The following is a 13,720-nucleotide window of genomic DNA, read 5'->3' as shown; positions in this document are numbered from 1 at the left end:
TATTCAGATTTCTCATTCTGTTTGGTCATTTTTGTTGTGTCTTTCAGGAAATTTTTCTCCTAATATAAGTTGTCAAATTTACTGAAATAAACTTGTTCATAATATTATTTTATGATCCTTTTAGAGTGTGTCAGTTTGTTCTGACATTTTCACTCTCATTATTGGTATGATTTATTTCTGTTGTTTCTCTTTTGATGTTGGCCAGACTTGTTAAAAATCTATCAATTTTATTGACTTTATTTCAAAAAATAACTTAGTCATTATTTTTATTCCTCTAGCTATACAACTTCTATGTCACTTATTAATGTTGTTATCCTAATGTTTTTCAAAAAATCTTTGAGGACAGTTTGCTCTTTTTTAATTTTCTAAACGAGATGCTACAATTATTGATGGACAGCTTTTCTCTCCTAGCATGAAAATTTAAAACTATACATTTAGCTGTATTAGAGTACAAAATGGCCACCCACTTCAATATTCTTGCCTGGAAAATTCCATGGACCAAGGAGCCTGGTGGGATTGCAAGTGGGATTCTTTGCAAGTCCATGGGATTGCAAAGAGTTCAACATAACTGAGCACAAACACATATTTATCTGTATCCCCAAAATTTTAATATATTATGTTTTTATCTTCATTCAGTTCAATATATACACACTACTATATGTAAAATAGGTAACTAGTAAAAACCTATTGTATAGCACAGGGAACTCTACTCAGTGCTCTGTAATGACCTATAGGAAAAGAATCTAAAAAAGAGTGAATTCATGTATGTGTATAACTGATTCACTTCACTGTACAGCAAAAATTTGTTTGCTGTACAAACACAACATTGTAAATCAACTATACTCCAATAAAATGTTTTTCCCATTTTTCTTTGGTTTTATTTTTTAATTTTATATTGGAACACAGGTTGACTAGCAATGTTTTGTTACTTTATCCATACGCGTGTATATTTCTTTTTCAAATACTTTACCTATTTAAGTTATTACAGAATATTAAGCAGTGTTCCTTGTGCTGTACAATAGATCCTTTTTGTTTCTCTATTTTAAATATACCAGAGTATACATGTCAGTCCAAAATTTTCACTATGAATTTCTTTTGTCCCATGAAGAGTGTGCTATTTAATATCTAAATATAGAATAAATTTCCAGTTAAATTTGTGCTACTGATTTTTAAGCTAATTCCACTGTGATCAGAGAGTATCCTCTCTATGATTTTAATTTGTTCGTACTTGTATTATGGGCTTCCCTGGTGGCTCAGCCGTTAAAAAATCCACTTAGTGCAGGAGACTAAGGAGATACAGCTTCAATCCCTGGGTCAGGAAGATCCCATGGAGTAGGAAATGGCAAACTCACTTGTACTACAGCCTATCATACAGTGTATGAGACTGAATATACCATGTGCTTTAAAAAGAATGTATATTCTGCCGCTTTATGTAGAATGCTAGTCAAATGTTTATTAGTTCAATTCAAATCATAGTATGTGTGTGTACACATTCAGTTACAACCTACTCTTTGTGGCCCCATGGACTGCAGAATGCCAGGCTCCTATGCCCATGGTATTTTCCATGTAAGAATACTGGGTCCAGGAGATCTTCCCAACATAGGGACTGAACCTGCATCTTTTGAATCTGTCACAATGGAAAATGGAAACTTCATTAGCTGAGCTACCTGGGATAGAGCTGTTAATTAAATATGCTGTACACATTGATTTTCTAACTGCTCATTCTGTCAGTTAATGAGAAGAGTATTGAAATACTCTAGCACAATTGCCAACTTATCTATTTCTGTTTTAGAATTGTTGATCTTCCTTTTGTATATTTTGGACTCTGTTATTGAGTACAACATTATTGGGGTTGCCATTTCTTCCTATAGAATTAATACTTTTATCACTATTTTTTTTATCTCTGTCAATATTTAATTTTTCAAAATTCACATTATCTGATGCCACTATAGTCACTTCATCTTGTGTTTGGCCCTTCTGTGATAACTATGTTCTTTGTTATATTTTTAAACATCTTTACCTTTACATGTAAAGTGGGTTTTCTATAAACAGCATGAGTGAATAACTGTCTCATTATTCAGGGTGACAAATATTTTTTCTTTTAATTTTTTTCTTTTTGGACACTTTACAGTTAATATAGCATTCAGTTCATCTTTATTTGAATCAAACATCTCATTTTTTTGTTTTTTACATATCCCAAACATTTAAAAATTCTCTTCTCTTATTTTACAAATTAGCTAATCCTATGATTCTATTTCATTCCACTATTAACTAGTAATCATATTTTAATATTCACTGTCTTTTCCTAGGGTATATATTATTTGCTTTTAACTTGTCTATCACAAATGGTATTATATCACTTCATCTCATACAAAACTTTAATAGCAATACAGTTCCACATATTTCTTGATTTCTAATTTTTACCTTAAGCAATCATTTTCATGTTTTGGAAGCTCTTTTCTACTAAATTCACATTTTTCCTGAACTGGGACACAAATATCTCTCTCTACACTCTTGATCTCTGTTTCCTAAATTCAGTGAGGACTTGTGCTTTATTTTTATTTAACATCCCTGAATCTGTAGTCTAGATATTTCACTGCTTTTTTCTAAATTCTAAAAATTGTCGATTTCACGTATCAGATCCAGCTATTAATTATTTGTGGTGAAAGGGTAAACCCATCCCCTGTTCCCATGATAAACAGAAATGAAATTTCATGTTGGTTGTTTTAAACTACAGTGATAAATATGGCAGAATATTAGGAGTTAAATTGTAAATACACATTGATTAACAATGAATTTATGGAAGTAATGTTATTCTTAAATTCCTAATGAAAAAAGTATTATTAAAGAGTGCTTTGTGTCTTATGTTCCAGGTATTTTGACTTATATTGAAACAGCTTTTCATGACATTCTTCAGAAAGGAGGAAGACACCTGGTATGACAAAACCAGAAAAGAAAGCTCTTGGGAATCACTATAGACACTCATCCAGGTCCTATCTCTCCACTGAGGAAACTTCAAATTCAGCTTACCATACAATAAAGACAGTCTTAGTCATCTACAAAACAGCAAAATGTGTCTTCAACTGCTGAAAAGGAAAATACATTATACTTTCAAAAAGAAAAAAAAAAGCAAATATTCCTTTAAATGCTACACTTGGAGGGCATAAACAAAATTTTGTGTGCACAAGAAACCAGGAGAAAGGAACAGAGACCCTACAAGAGAATGAGCCAGACTTTCCTATGAGTGTTTGGGAGTCTCCAGCAGAGGCATAGATCAACAGTGGGCTGCCTTGTGGTCAAGGGCACTAACAGCAGCAGTCCTGGAAGGCATGGTATGATGGTGAACTTCCTCCTCTTGGAGGAGGTCACCATTACCCCTATCATAGTATTGAGTCTCAGGCCAAACTACAGAGAAGGAACACAGCTTCACCCATCAGCAGATAATTGGGTTAAAGATTTACTGAGCATGGCCTTACCTCCCAAAGTAATACCCAGTTTTCCCCCACAGACAGTTCTTCCATTAGGAAGTTTATACAAGCCTCTTATCCTCATCCAACAGAGGGCAGAAAGAATGAGAACCACGATCACAGAAAACTAACCAAAAGAATCACATAGATCACAGCTTTGTGTAACTCAATAAAACTATGAGCCATGCCATGTAAGGCCACCCAAGATGGCCAGCCATGGTGGAGAGTTCTGACAAAATGTGCTGCACTGGAGAAAGGAATGGCAAACCAGTTCAACATTCTTGACTTGAGAACCTCATGATCAGTATGAAAAGGCAAAAAGATATGACACTGAAAGATTAAACCCCTCACCCCTTATTGGTAGTTGTCCAATATGCTACTCGAGAAGAGAAGAGAAATAGCTCCAGAAAGAAGAAGTTGAGCCAAAGTGGAAATGATGCCCAGTTGTGGATGTGCCTGGTGGTGAAAGCAAAGTTTGATGCTATAAAGAACAGTATTGCTTAGGAATCTATATGTTTAGGCCCATGACTCAAGGTAAACTGGAAGTGGTCAAACAGGAGATGATAAGAGTGAACATAGACATTTTAGGAAACAGTGAACTAAAATGTATGGGAACAGGCAAATTTAATATCTACTACTGTGGGCAAGAATATCTTAAAAGAAATGGAGTAGCCCTCATAGTCAACAAAAGATTCCAAAATGCAGAACTTGGTGCAGTCTCAAAAATGACAGAATGATCTTGGTTTGTTTCCAAGGAAAATGTCAATATCAGAGTAATTCAAGTCTATGCCCTAATGACTGATGCTGAAGAAGCTGAAGTCGATGGTTCTATGAAGATCTACTAGACCTTCTGGAACTAACACCAACACAAGATGTCCTTTTCATTAGAGTGGGCTGGAATGCAAAAGCAGAAATTCAAGATATACCTGGAGTAACAAGCAAGTCTGGCCTTGGAGTACAAAATGTAGCAGGACAAAGACTAACAAAGTTTTGCCAAGAAAACTCCTGATCATAACAAATGTCCTCTTCAACAAGACAAGAGACAACTTTACACATGGACATCACCAGATGGTCATTACCAAAATCCAGTTGATTATATTTTTTGCAGCTGAAGATAAGGAAGCTAAATGCAGTCAACAAAAACAAGACCAGGAGCTGACCAGTGGCTCAGATCATGTACTCCTTTTTGCAAAATTCAGACTTAAATTGAAGAAAGTAGGGAAAACCACTAGCCCATTCAGGTATGACCTAATTTAAATCCCTTATGATTATACAGTGGAAGTGACAAAAAAGATTCAAGAGATTAGATCTGATAGACAGAGTGCCTGAAAAACTATGGATGGAGATCTGAAACATCATACAGGAGATGGTGAGAAAAAAACCATCACAAAGAAAAAGAAATACAAAAAGGCAAAACGGTTGTCTTAGGACGCCTTACAAATAACTAGAAAAGAAGAGAAAGGCAAATGAAAAAAGGAAAGATATACCCATCTGAATGCAAAGTTCCAGTGATGAGCAAGGATAGATAAGAAAGCCTTCTTCAGTGAACAATACAAAGAAATAGAGGATGACAATAGGATAAGAAAGACTAGAATTTTCTTCAAAAAAATTAGAGATGCCAAGGGAATATTACATGCAAAGAAGTGCACAATAAAGGATAGAAATGGCATGGATCTAACGGAAGTAGAAGATATTAAAAAGAGGTGACAAGGATACACAGAAGAACTGTACCAAAAAGAAAAAAAAAAAGGTTTTAATAAACCTGATGACTGTGATGGTATGATCACTCACCTAGAGCCGTATATCCTGGAGTGGGAAATCAAGTGAGCCTTAAGAAGCATCACTATGAACAAAGTTAGTGAAGGTGATGGGATTCCAGATGAGCTATTCTAAATCCTAAAAGATGATTCTATAAAAGTGCGGCACTGAATAAGCCATTGTATTTGGAAAATTCAGCAGTGGCCACAAGAACGGGAAAGGTGAGTTTTCATTCCATCCCAAAGAAAGGCAAAGCCAGAGAATATTCAAACAATTGAACAATTGCACACATTTCACATGCTAGCAAGTTGATGATTAAAATCCTTCAAATTAGGCTTCAACAGTACATGAACTGAGAACTTCCAGATGTACAGGCTGGATTTAGAAAAGGCTGCTGCTGCTGCTGCTAAGTCGCTTCAGTCGTGTCCGACTCTGTGCGACCCCATAGATGGCAGCCCACCAGGCTTCCCCGTCCCTGGGATTCTCCAGGCAAGAACACTGGAGTGGGTAGCCATTTCCTGCTCCAATGCATGAAAGTGAAAAGTGAAAGTGAAGTCGCTCAGTCATGTCCAACTCTTCACGACCCCATGGACTGCAGCCTATCAGGTTCCTCGGTCCATGGGATTTTCTAAGCAAAAGTACTGGAGTGGGGTGCCATTAGAAAAGGCAGAGGAACCAGAGATAAAATTACCAACATCTCATGGATCAAAAAAAAAAAAAAAGAAAATTCCATAAAAGCATCTACTTCTGCTTCATTGACTACACTAAAGCCTTTGACTTCATGAATCACTGGAAACTGTCGAAAATTCTTAATGAGTTTGGAATAGCAGACCACTTTACCTGTCTCCTGAGGAAACTGTATATAGGTCAAGAAGCAGCAGTTGGAACTGGGCATGGAAAAACAGATTGATTCAAAATTGGGAAAGAAGTATGGTAAGGCTGTATATTGTAACCCTGCTTATTTAACTTATATGAAGAGTACATCATGTGAAATGCCAGACTGAATGAAGCTCACGCTGAAGTCATGATTTCCAGGAGAAATATCAACAACCTGATTTATGCAGATGACACCACCCTAATGGCAGAAGGCAAAGAAGAACTAAATAACCTATTGATGAAGGTGAAAGAGGAGAGTGGAAAAGGTAGCTTAAAACTAAACACTCAAAAAGTTGAGATCATGGCATCCGGTCCCATTACTTCATGGCTAATTGATGGGGAAAATTTTTGAAACAATGACAAACAATTTTCTTAGGCTCCAAAATCACTGTAGATGTGACTGTAGCAATGAAATTTAAAGACACTTGCTCCTTGGAAGAAAAGCTATGGCAAATCTAGACAGTGTATTAAAAAACAGAGTCACTGTTTTGACAGCAAAGTTCCCTATAATCAAAGCTATGGTTTTTCCTGTGGTCATGTATGGATGTGAGAGTTGGACTGTGAAGAAGGCTGAGCACTGAAGAATTGATGCTTTTGAACTGTGGTGTTGGAGAAGACTCTTGAGAGTCCCTTGGACTGCAAGGAGATCCAACCAGTCTATTCTGAAGGAGATCAGCCTTGGGATTTCTTTGGAAGGAATGATGCTGAAGCTGAAACTCCAGTCCTTTGGCCACCTCATGCGAAGAGTTGACTCATTGGAAAAGACTCTGATGCTGGGAGGGATTGGGGGCAAGAGGAGAAGGGGATGACAGAGGATGAGATGGCGGGATGGCATCACTGACTCGATGGACGTGAGTCTGAGTGAACTCCAGGAGTTGGTGTTGGACAGGGAGGCCTGGAGTGCTGCGATTCAAGGGGTCGCAAAGAGTTGGACACAACGGAGCAACTGAACTGAACTGAATATAGTATTCAGTCAATAGCTATATTAATTGTCTGACAGTAAAAATTTAGGAGTAATATAACATGGCTTAATCTGGCCCTAATTGAAAAATTGCATGGTTAAAAGCAATTCTTGCTTCATGATATGTGTACCTGATATATGAGTACATTCATAAATATTTTAAGCAATCATGACTTAATAATGGGAACAGTCACAGAATTTTTGCTTCATGGGCAATCACATATAAACACACAATATTCACCTCATATATGTCCATCAGACCAGATCAGATCAGATCAGTCGCTCAGTTGTGTCCGACTCTGTGTGACCCCATGAATCGCAGTATACCAGGCCTCCCTGTCCATCACCAACTTCCAGAGTTCACTCAGACTCACATCCATCGAGTCAGTGATGCCATCCAGCCATCTCATTGTCCCCTTCTCCTCTTGCCCCCAATCCCTCCCAGCATCAGAGTCTTTTCCAATGAGTCAACTCTTCGCATGAGGTGGCCAAAGGACTGGAGTTTCAGCTTTAGCATCATTCCTTCCAAAGAAATCCCAGGGCTGATCTCCTTTAGAATGGACTGGTTGGATCTCCTTGCAGTCCAAGGGACTCTGAAGAGTCTTCTTCAACACCACAGTTCAAAAGCATCAGTTCTTCGGCACTCAGCCTTCTTCACAGTCCGACTCTCACATCCATACATGACCACAAGGAAAACCATAGCCTTGACTAGATGAACCTTTGTAGGCAAAGTAATGTCTCTGCTTTGGAATATGCTATCTAGGCTGGTCATAACTTTCCTTCCAAGGAGTAAGCGTCTTTTAATTTCATGGATGCAGTCACCATCTGCAGTGATTTTGGAGCTGAGAAAAATAAAGTTTGACACTGTTTCCACTGTTTCCCCATCTATTTCCCATGAAGTGATGGGACCGGATGCCATGATCTTCGTTTTCTGAATGTTGAGCTTTAAGCCAACTTTTTCACTCTCCACTTTCACCTTCATCAAGAGGCTTTTGAGTTCCTCTTCACTTTCTGCCATAAGGGTGGTATCATCTGCATATCTGAGGTTATTAATATTTCTCCCAGCAATCTTGATTCCAGCTTGTGTTTCTTCCAGTCCAGCGTTTCTCATGATGTACTCTGCATAGAAGTTAAATAAACAGGGTGACAATACTACAACCTTGACGTACTCCTTTCCTATTTGGAACCAGTCTGTTATTCCATGTCCAGTTCTAACTGTTGCTTCCTGACCTGCATATAGGTTTCTCAAGAGACAGGTCAGGTGGTCTGGTATTCCCATCTCTTGAAGAATTTTCCACAGTTTATTGTGATCCACACAGTCAAAGGCTTTGGCATAGTCAATAAAGCAGAAATAGATGTTTTTCTGGAACTCTCTTGCTTTTTCCATGATCCAGCGGATGTTGGCAATTTGATCTCTGGTTCCTCTGCCTTTTCTATAATCAGCTTGAACCTCAGAAGTTCTTGGTTCACATATTGCTGAAGCCTGGCTTGGAGAATTTTAAGCATTACTTTTCTAGCGTGTGAGATGAGTGCAATTGTGCGGTAGTTTGAACATTCTTTGGCATTGCCTTTCTTTGGGATTGGAATGAAAACTGACCTTTTCCAGTCCTGTGGCCACTGCTGAGTTTTCCAAATTTGCTGGCATATTGAGTGCAGCCCTTTCACAGCATCATCTTTCAGGATTTGGAATAGCTCAACTGGAATTCTATCACCTCCATTAGCTTTGTTCGTAGTGATGCTTTCTAAGGCCCACCTGACTTCACATTCCAGGATGTCTGGCTCTAGGTGAGTGATCACACCATCGTGATTATCTGGGTCGTGAAGATATTTTTTGTACAGTTCTTCTGTGTATTCTTGTCATCTCTTCTTAATATCTTCTGCTTCTGTTAGGCCCATACCATTTCTATCCTTTATCGAGCCCATCTTTGCATGAAATGTAAAGTTGATAGTCTTTGCTTAATAATTTTTTCAACCTTTAACATATAAAAATGAAGTTTTCTATTGTTGGAAAATTGCTGTTATCAGTTTGTAACATTACACTCAATGGAATGTGAAAGGCAGTTTTCATTCAGTGCTTTTCTCCTGTATTCCAGGGGGGAAAAAAAAAGAAACAATCTAGAGCTACTAACAAACCAAATTCAAGGATCAATCCTGTTCAATTAATCTTTTTAGTAGTGTGGAATGATGCTTCCTGCTACATCTTTCATATGAAAAAGATAACAGAAAAAAAAATTGAACAAGACAACTCTACTTTTGTGGACATTATTAATAAGGAAAGTGTTGCATATAAAATTTTCATTTTTATTATAAATTTGAGTCTGAATCTCTAATGCTAATATCCTTTTTCATCTCTGAGATTAAGTCTAAGATTTTTAGAAATTAATTCCTATTGCCAATGGTCATTACCCAAAATACTTCATAAAATTATTTCATTAATGTAATATAAAATGAAAAAGATCTTCTATTGGTATATACATACTTATTGGTATTGAGAGAAAAAGGAGCAAACCAAATCAACAATATTGGGCTTCTATAGTGAAGTAAGTAAAATCTATACTTATATTGTTCTTAATCTGTTTATTTTATCTGGGAAAATTTTATAAAAGTGAAAGAGATTCAGGAAATTTATAAATGCATTAACTTTATAATAGAGTGGGCTTCTCTCGTGGTTCACACAGTAAAAACAAATCTGCCTGCAATGCAGGAGACCCAGGTTCAGTCCCCCTGGGTTGGCAAGATCCCTGGAGAAAGGAATGGCTGCCCACTCCAGCACTCTTGGAGAATTCAATGGACAGAGAAATCTGGCAGGCTACAGTCCATGGGGTCACAAAGAGTCTGACAGGGCTAAGCAGCTGACACTTTCACTTTCACATGATAATATAGTAAGGGAACATTGATAAATATTTTGTATTTTATCAAGACTACTTATGAGTTAATATATGAAGCAAATTATATAATGAGTGACAAATCTGAAGGTAAAAAATGCATTTGTCTCAGTAATTTCAGATTTAGAAGATTTAATTTCTTAAAAACAAAATGAGGTTAAATACTTATCTATTGACTACTTTTATAGATTCTTTTGATTATGAAACTACATTATATTCATGAAAGTGCTTTAGTGGTTTTGGAAAAATACATTTATAGTACTTAAGGTATTACTGATAAAATCTATAGGAAAAGGTATAGAATCTCTAACATTTTTTATATATAAAAGGAAAAACATTTTAAAATAATTGAAATTACTCTCATATTTTACTGGACTTTTACAATTTTATTTAATTCCTCTTCTTGGTACTTATTTATATTTTACTAATTTTCAAATGTTCTTCCTCATTTAGCAATTAATATCAGGATATTATTTTCAGTAATCTTGGAAAAATGGTTTTCTCTAATGTACATCTTTCTAGAAATGCATGAAGAAATAGTTACCCCGAGATTTCCATAAATGTGCCGTAACTAGACTTTCATATAAAATTAATCACACTGTTTAAAGACCATAATGCATTTTACCAAGTTTCATAAAATGTTATCATTAATCTAACAATGATGTTTAAAAATATTTATTTCAGTTCAGTTGCTCACTCATGTGTGACTCTTTGAGATACCATGGACTGCAGAATGCCAGGCTTCCTTGTCCATCACCAACTCCTGGAGCTTGCTCAAACTCAGGTCAATCAAGTAGGTGATGCCATCCAACCATCTCATCCTCTGTTGTCCCCTTCTCCTCCTGCCTTCAGTCTTTCTCAGCATCAGGGTCTATTCCAGTGAGTCAGTTCTTTGCAGCAGGTGGCCAAAGTATTGAAGTTTCAGCTTCAGCTTCAGTCCTTCCAATGAATGTTCAAGTCTGATTTCCTTTGGGATTGACTGGTTTGATCTCTTTGCAGTCCAAGGGACTCTCAAGAGTCTTCTTCAACACCACAGTTCAGAAACATCAATTCTTTGGCTCTCAGCTTTCTTTGCAGTCCAACCCTCAGATCCATACGTGACTATTGGAAAAACCACAGCTTTGACTAGATGGACCTTTGTCGGCAAAGTAATGTCTCTGCTTTTTAATATGCTATCTAGATGTGTCATATTTTTTTCTTCCAAAGAGCAAGTATATTTTTAATTTCATGGCTAGAGTCACCATCTGCAGCGATTTTGGAGCCCCAAAAAATAAAGTCTGTTACTGTTTGTTTCCACTGATTCATCATCTGTTCCCCATGAAGTGACGGGACCAGATGCCATGATCTTCGTTTTCTGAATGTTGAGCTTTAAGCCAACTTTTTCACTCTCCTCTTTCACTTTCATCAAGAGGCTCTTTAGTTCTCCTTTGCTTTCTGCCATAAGGGTGGTGTCATCTGCATATCTGAGGTTATTGATATTTCTCCCAGCAATCTGGATTCCAGCTTGTGCTTAATCCAGCCTGGCATTTTGCATGATGTACCTAGAATACATATTCTTACATAGGCAAAAGCTAATCAATATTTTTGATATTGAGAGAGCAAATATGGAGGACAATACATGAGGCTATTATTTTTTAATTTATTGAAGTGAAACATACATACTCAAATACATAAATGATAACTATACAACACAGTGCATTTTGATGGAGTGAACACATCCATGTGATGAACTCTTAGATCATGAAAGAGAGCACTGTCAGCATTCCAGCCCCATCACCTGCAGCTGCCCAGTCATCTCTGTGTAAAGCTGACCACAGTTCTCTGCTTTCCAGAATAACATATTACCTTTGCCTGTGAGAAACAATGTACAAGAAAATATACAGCCAGGGAACTTTAATGTCTGGCTTCCTCTGTTTAACATGTTCATGAGCTTCATCTGTGGTATTGTTTACAATGTGGATTTCTAAGTCTTCAATGCTATATAATATCATTTTGCATTAATTTATCATAGTTTGATTATCCATTCAACTCTTGACACATATTTGAATCAATGTAATTGTTTAATGTTATGAATAATGCTGCAGTGAAGATCTTCAGTATGTTGTCTGAAGAATGTGTATACACATTTCTATTGGCTTTGTATTACCAAACTGTTTCCTAGGGTCTGGTGATCAAGTTATTTGCTCACAAAATCTTTGTAAGCTGTTATCAGACTGAGGCCACTTTCAATTGATGCTTTTTTTGTCATCTTCAAATCACAAAGAGAACATGGATGAATTCTCAAAACCTGTTTAAGGTAGCTCATGACTGTGCATTATGAGTGGGAGAGGTTGTTGTATTATTCTTCTCTCCCCAGTTCCGAGTTCGAAAAAACGGTTTCCTTGAAGCTATGTTCTGTAATGAGTTTCTTTTCCAATTACCCACTGTGATAAAGGTGTAACCCCATGAGGATCTAGATTTATAATGATTTTAATATTAGATTTCTATTTAGTTTGATCCTGTTCTTTAGCACCCATTCTCTGCATTTCAGGAGAATATGAAATTGTGTTTTCCAAGTTTCAGTGGAAACTGTTTATGCCAAAGTTCACTCTGATATTGGCATACTCTAGGGTTACCCCCTGTTTTGAAAGATGCTTTTTGGTGAGTGTGTGTGTGTATATGTGTGTGTGTGTGTATATATATATATATATATATGTATATCATGACTCTCTGAGAATGTGCCATACACCCTGATTTGGAAATCAGGGATTTTTATGGGGCTCCCTTATTCTTAAAAGGCAATCATCATTTCTTCAGAAAGGCAACTCTGACAGCTCTTTTACACTGTCCTTACTCCCTCCCCCTCTTCAGCTCTTGATACTATTTTATTTTCTTCACACACATAATTTTTCTCTTTTTTCCTTCCTCTCTTTTTTTTCCTCTTTTTCTTGCTCAATGCCTTTTTTCATTCACTTGCCCAAGTGAACCCAACTATAAAAGGAATTTCTGTATATTCTTTTCTCCATCCCCAGATCCTGTTTTATTATTTGATTGTATGGAGCATAAAAATAACTTTTGAAAGGGTGAAAAAGTGAATTGTTTCAACAAAATACTTTGGAAATTTAAAAATCATAGTCCTTATTTTTCAGGAAAAGAAAAGTAGTTTACCCCTGAATGTAGACATTTTGTGCTACGACCATTATGTGATGTTCTTGTCTTCAATTTCTATGCAAAGTATGAAAGGTATAAATAATTCACTAAAAAGGCTGAAAATGAGATTTCCAATAAAAAACCATTTTAAAATTGAGTTTTTTCTTCACTATCAAAAAAAGAAAAAAAAAAAAAAAACCTGCTACATGCCTAACATAATGAGAAACTGGTATAATATTCAGTTTTGATGCTCAGAAATAGGAAGAGGGCAGCAGAATGTAATCACATCTGAAAGATCTGTAATTTATCCTTAAACATTTTAAACGATAGTGGGAACCACCTCATAAACTGCAAAAATCCTGTGAGAGAGCTCTACTGAAAACTTTATTAAGATTGATCATTTCAGACCTGTGGGTGCAGCTGGCCCCAATAGGACACTGTTTGGAAGTATGCCTTCTTTCTTGGAATCAGGGCCCAGAGGGGAAACTGAGTAGTGCACTTACATGAGATACCACCACTCCTCAGCCACCATCCCCAGAAACCTCACCTTCAATATCACAAACCCATCCTCCAGGATGAGTGGCACACCCTACGTCTTCCACACTCCTTGTATTGATGATTCCAAATGGAGGTGGAAGAAGATG

The sequence above is a fragment of the Bos javanicus genome, chromosome 17 (assembly GCF_032452875.1).
Source record: "Bos javanicus breed banteng chromosome 17, ARS-OSU_banteng_1.0, whole genome shotgun sequence".
NCBI classification, from domain to species: Eukaryota; Metazoa; Chordata; class Mammalia; order Artiodactyla; family Bovidae; genus Bos; species Bos javanicus.
This window is presented reverse-complemented; position numbering follows the sequence as displayed.